The sequence below is a fragment of the Lactuca sativa genome, chromosome 7, assembly GCF_002870075.4.
Source record: "Lactuca sativa cultivar Salinas chromosome 7, Lsat_Salinas_v11, whole genome shotgun sequence".
Taxonomy (NCBI): domain Eukaryota; kingdom Viridiplantae; phylum Streptophyta; class Magnoliopsida; order Asterales; family Asteraceae; genus Lactuca; species Lactuca sativa.
In genome coordinates, this window is record NC_056629.2 from 133,874,262 (window position 1) to 133,881,036 (window position 6,775).

At 30.2% G+C, this 6,775-nt stretch overlaps 1 non-coding gene across 1 annotated transcript; it reads right to left on the reverse strand.

Moving 5' to 3' along the window:
* Positions 1 to 5,094: 5,094 nt before the first annotated feature.
* TRNAM-CAU (transfer RNA methionine (anticodon CAU)) lies at positions 5,095 to 5,179 on the reverse strand. The gene is given in 2 exon segments: positions 5,095 to 5,130; positions 5,142 to 5,179. It is a non-coding gene; the product is annotated as a tRNA-Met (tRNA).
* Between the last annotated feature and the right edge of the window lie 1,596 nt (positions 5,180 to 6,775).

Below are 6,775 nucleotides of genomic sequence, written 5' to 3' on the forward strand. Positions count from 1 at the left end.
TTTCTTGAATCCAAAGAACCCCCCAGATAACATTAACAAAACCTTCCAAAACTACCTATTTTCGTCTAAAGCATAAGGCAACCTCGAAAGTACCTTTCAAGCGCCACTTGACTCCTCTGCAATGCCCTTTCCTAGATTTGAAATAAACCGACTCACAATTCCAACTAAATGAGCAATATCATTAATCTACCAACTGCTAAGGTCTAGTGAACTATAGCCAATCCAAGGATTGGTTTTAACATCCTTATACCATATTAATTAAAATAATCAAAGAATTCTCTGCTTTTATATTCAACCAAATTATATGACTTGAAGTACTTAACTTCATGTTTGTTTCATTTTCCACAACTTTCCATTTCTTGATGTTGCTCAATACTTCAAATTTTTTCTCCAAGAAATAAACCTAAACATTCATTATGCAGTCGTTAATGAAAGTAACATAATACATGGAACCTCCCATTAAAGAAACTGAAGTGGGACCGTATACATCCGTATGAACTAACTTTAACTTCCTAGGCCCCAGCCTTGTACAGTTGACCTATCTTTGCAAATGTGACTTCCTTCTCTTTTCAAGGAGACATGGCTCACATAATTCAAATGTTCCACTCTTCAAATATGGAATCTTCCTTCCATAGGCTAGCATCTTTTTCCATTCTCACTCGTATGCCCAAGTCATTGATGTCATAGAGTGAACAACCCTGCTTCTTCTACCGTGATATTTGCTTCAACTTTAGAAACCTCCACCATATAAAGTCTACCCGTTTTTTGTCCTTTAGCAACAACCAAATTCCCTTTTGTCACATTCACCGATGATCACCAAAAGTAACACAGAGATCTTCATCATCAAGTTTCCTCACTTATATCAACTTTCTCTTTAGATCAAAAATATAATTGACGTTCTCCAAAGTTCAATTCGTTACCAAAGTTTTTCATCGGGGCAACATCTCCAACACCCGTGATATTGTTTAAAAAATAAGAGACCTTTGACAACCAAGACCTCTATACAAACAAGGCTCACAATGGTCGAAGACTTGGGCTAGGTTAGCTTCTAGTTGTCTTTCTCGCCTTGGTTTCTTGCATTCTGCAGCATAATGCCCATATTCTTGGCAATTGTAACACTGAATGTGACTCTTGTCTTGATTATCATAAGTACCACGAGTGTCTTCACGAGACTATTGGTTGTTGTCTCTTCCACGACCTCCACATTATGTCCATTCTTGGTGAGTAAATGACAACCTCTTCTCACCAAGTTTAGTTTGACTACGCACGCTTTCTTCATGAGTTTTCAATCTCCTGATAAACTTCTCGACAATCATCATTTCAAGACCCGCAAATTGCTCGATTATTGAAGCAATTTGCAAGAACTTATGTGGTACAACCCACTGAACCCACTTTTACATTAATTTTTTTTCCTCATTTTTCTTCATCTTTCCCAACCCATAACACACGAAAATCCTATCTTTCTCAACCCACTCAATTAAAAAAAAATACACAACAATTAAGGTACAAGTTTTAAAACATATGGTACAAGAGAAAATGAGAGAGAGAAAGTAGAGAGAGAGTGAGTTTGTGAAACCAATTAAACAACCCGCTGAAGAAGGAGTGATACCGACGGTAAATTATGTGTGTTAATGTGTTATACTCATATACATTGGAGTAATAAAATATAATGTATTAATAGCTTAATCATTTGTTCTCTTTATTTGGTTTTATTACTGTTATCTAACAGTCACTTTTCAAATAGAACAAGAATATGACCGTTTGTGTAACGATCTAATAACCCAAATATTTATAGTAACATATTTTGTATCAAACACTCACTTTTCTATTTCATTCTCATACACCCCCCATTCTTCTCATTCTCTTTCTCTATTATGTCGTTGTCTTCAATACATACTCCCATCACCTTCTAATCCTTTATAGTTCTTAACAATCTTCTAGTACGTTCTAGTAGTTTCGGTTCTCATAGATGTTCCTTTATTGATGTTTATGTTATTTAAAACAACTTGTTTAGCAACCATATTTTATGGTTTCATCCAACCCCCATATCTATAAGCGTATCTATGCTTTTCTCAGTTTATTTGAATTCCGTTTCTCAAAAGAAAAAAAAATCATGTATTTGATTGCCTTAAGTTTAGATCTTTGTAAAGTTTTTTCAATTGAACGACAAAATCTTACATGGACTTGGGTTCAGAAAGTCTCTAAAGAAATTAGTGAGTATGACATTCACCGTAAAACAATTCCAGAATTTGAAAACTGTATCACTTCGGTTTTCATGTATATACTCCTTAGTTGGTGCCTTTCTGCTTACAAAAGAAGTGGGAAATCTGACCTTAGATTCACGAGATTTGGCTAGATGGGCAGTTAGAAATTCGAGATTTATCCAATAGAAACTCTCGAAAGTTCTCAAGTGACTTCTTTATGGTTTAACTAAAGCGCTTGCTCATAGGTGTGTATGACCCATTTGGCAGGGTTGCTTGGGATTGATGCTTGGGATTAGAGAAAAGGATTGAAAACATTTTGTAGATCCTTATTGATAGTAGACCCTCGATTGAGTTTCTCCTCAGTTGCTTCCATGCTAAAGTGATGTTTCAACTTGGTAAACTTTGACATTACTCCTCAGTCATCAACAAACATGTCGTTGTCGGATGCCCTAAAGTGAAGCAGAGATGGGGATGTGGAAGGAATTAGTTTCAGAAGATTCTTGGATAATCTATGTTTACACATAATATACAACTGTATTGTTATAAAATGCTATTACAACATTGCACTTTCCACATCTTTATTTGGACGTTAAAAATATGTATGGTTATAGAATGATATACTTGAAAATTCAATTACGAAAAAGTAATGACTAGATGTTAAAAATGTTACAAATAATTAATATACAAAAAACAATTATAAAAATTGAAAAAATTAAATGTAAAGGCATAAATGTCATTTTAAGTGTGCAAGGACCAAAATCACTAAAAATATCCGAAACTAGACCACTTTTACATCACAAAACATTTTTGGACCAAAACCACATAATTTAACAAGCACATGGACCATTTTTGCAATTTTGTCTTAAATCTTACATTCATTTTTACCGGTTAAAAATAATACTTTTAATTCAAAGTTATAACGTTAGGAACCGGTTTTTAACATTTTAATAAAACTTATTTTTATTATAGAGTCATTGAGTTAAAATTAAGTTTAAAAAATATTTTAAACCTTCTTTAATATTTAAAATTTTGTTTATTTAAGAGTTCTAAAATTAAAACTCTTTGTAAAAAAACTCAATTTTTTACATCTTATGTTGGAAACTTTTTATTTAAAATTCTAAATCCTAACTTGATGTTATTTTTGTCAAAATGTTTATTAGCATGGAAAACATATTTTCATATATACAATATTTTATAGTAACTAAAAATAAACGTCACAAACATGCATTATAAATGTATAAACAAAAACATTTTCTAGTAATAATTATTATAAGCCATCACAAAAATTATTAACTGATTTTCTAAAAAACTTATTAGGACACTTCAAGATCTTCAAGAGATAATTTTCTTGATAAATTCTTCATTGCTCCATATTGTTACATTATATATATATATATATATATATATATATATATATATATATATATATAAATATATATATATATATATATATATATATATATTTATATATATATATATATATATATATATATATATATATATATATATAGGTTTAGGTTCTATGGAAAATAGAAAACCCTAAAAAAATCATAAAAATCATAAAAATGCATAGAAAAATACTTAGAGATCACACACCCACACACACAAACTAGTCTAAACTAATTTATTACATATAAAATGAACAAATGAAAAATACTAATCTATCTATTACATCATCATATGAATAAATAAATAACAATCACAAATGTCCTAATGGTGTGTTTATACACAACATTAAAAATATATATTAACAAACAATTCTTTGTTTTTTCTTAAGACAACTTTTATATAACCAAAATACATGGAAAAATGGTTATATAAAAAATAAAACACATTTAAACTACAATTTACCAAAGAAAACAAATATAGACATTTCTTTAGACAAAAAGAAATCCATGGTTGTTTTCCAAAAAACAAAGATTATCAAACACAAAAATTCATTCTAACGTATAAAAGATGGCTATGATACCAGTGATGAGTTTTGATACATAAAATAGAGCGTTTTAATTTTTTTTTTTACAAAAACTAGCAACGAAAGCTTTTAAAAATAACTAGTTTGTTTTAGAGAATTTTACAACAAACCTATCAAGGATCCTTTTACATAGATTAGAATGATATAAACATAACCATAAGATGTTTTAGAATGACAACCTTTAGAACCTTTGAGCTCACTAGGTTTTGGGGTGTTGAGGTAGATGACAATATCAAAGAGTATGATCTTCTCTAGAAGTATCCACCACCAAGAGTAAGATACTTTGAATACTAGTTTCTTATTGCATTCTTGAGTATCTTAAGTCTTTAAGCACTTAATATCAGTAAGCACTGAAAGAGATAAGTCAGGGAGGCTTTAAATACCAAAAACCACTTCAAAAGAGAGAAAGTATTTTGTGTAGAAAAACCTATGGTTTTAGAGAGATGGAATGGCCAACAAAACTAGTTTTTTATCATGCATAAGACTCTCTTATGTATCCTCATGCATAAATATTAATAAGTACCAACTTGATTAAGGGGTGACCCTATAGGATCGTATGTTATTGGCAATATCATTCGATAATGATTATTGATCATATAAACCCAACCCCTTCAACATATTATTAATTTTTTCTCTTATAATATATTACTATCCATAGCTAATTACACATAGATAAACCACATACCATTTGAATAGGTACAAAAACAAATGATCATTAGATTGCTTATGTTGCAATTTCTTTTAAGGTCTATTGGAGAGTTAGATGCTGGAGAATTCACAGTTCATGTTCCTTACCTTAAGCAAGTCAAAGGTCAATACTCAGTAATTCATTTTACTTCACTGCTATGCAAAACACTGTAATTGTCATCTGCTATGCAAAAAGACGTAAATGAAAAAAATATAAAGGAAAAAATATGTTGGGGTGAGAGAGGCTCGAACTCTCGACCTCAGGATCACTCTTTAGCTATGAGACCTACGCGCTAGCCAACTGCGCCACCACCCCAATGTTAATACTAATATAATTTTTTATATTTCAACGCGCAGATTTATAACAAAATATAAACCACCAATGCCTGTGATATCTGTTTTGTTTCCCCCGTTCAAAACAAATCAACTACGAGGGACATTTATTTACTGGTGCTTTTTCTGTGGTACACAACACGTTATCAAATGGTCTAGTTTATTTACTTATGTTAAATAACACATCTAATTCTTCTGGTTTTTAAAAATTCTAGGCAAGACAAACTCTTATTGTTAGAGGCCTCTTTCCAATACTTGCAGATCCTCGACACGACATCCTGTAAGATTTCCCCCTTCTCCAAAATCTCTTTTTATTTCCATATATTTTTTATAGTGCCACATGCGCAATCATATTCCAAAGTTATCTCTAATTTTATTAGAACTCAAGGGAGGCACGATTTTGTTATTTTATATTATTCCATTATTTGGAAACATGCCGAGTCAACAAGTGCAACAAATGAGCCAATCTTAAACATCTCATTGGACCATGGAAAGCCATTGGTCTCATCAAGTCCCATGATCGTGTTGTCATTTGCCAAAAGTTTGGTCATGATTCTGTCGTCAAAATTATTGAGCTTCAAGACTAAATCACCATGTTGCCTTTTATAATGTATTTCTGATTCTGCTAGTGAACAATTTGACATGTCTGTATAATAAATGTACATATTCTGCAACTATAGCCAGAAATAAAACAAACAGATTATGGAGTTTTTGACCAAAATAGGGTTATTCAAAAATGTATTTACCAATTTAGTATAGTTTCAAAAATATTTACAAAACTAGTGTTTTTCTAATTTTTCTTGTATTTTTTATTTTTTCTTGTTGTTGTTATTTATTTTAAATCAGCTTTTTTTTTTCTTTTATTGCAGTTTTTTAATATTTTGTTTATCAAAAACCCGATGCATATATAAAATAATATTTAAATCCTAAATAATATTTAAATCCTAAATGCATCAAAACCCAATCACACCAAAGATATATAAAATAATATTTAAATCCTAAATTCATGTTATATACACATTATTTAAAAATACTACTAATAGTAATATATATTATATTTTGTCTTTGATCAGAGATTTAAGTTTTCATTATCGACATTCCAACACTTTCAAAAGATATCACCCCTTGGCCCTTACTGTTTTTCCTTCCCTCCGGCCTTCTGTTATGCAAATTACTAATGTTTTTTACTAATGATGATTTGAATTTATCCTAAATTTTTTTGATAAAATTAAAAACACGTTTAGTGGGGATTTAATTTAGTTTTCGACTTTGTGTTTGTGCAAGATTATTTGGGCAGCAAAAGAAATTGATATCATTACTCATTAGCAAAACTTATCTTCTGCTAATTGACAATGTGTATTACAAGGTTACAACAAAATCAATCAAACTTCAAATATCAATTTATTAGTAAGTAGTTACAACAAAATCAACCAAACTTCAAATATCAATTTATTAGTAAGTAGTTACACGTTATATTATAAATCCATCTAAACATTTGCTTTGGACTAAAAATGAACTTAACCAAAATAAAGTTATTGAAAAAAATATTTACCAAAAAATATTTACAAAATGGTTTTAT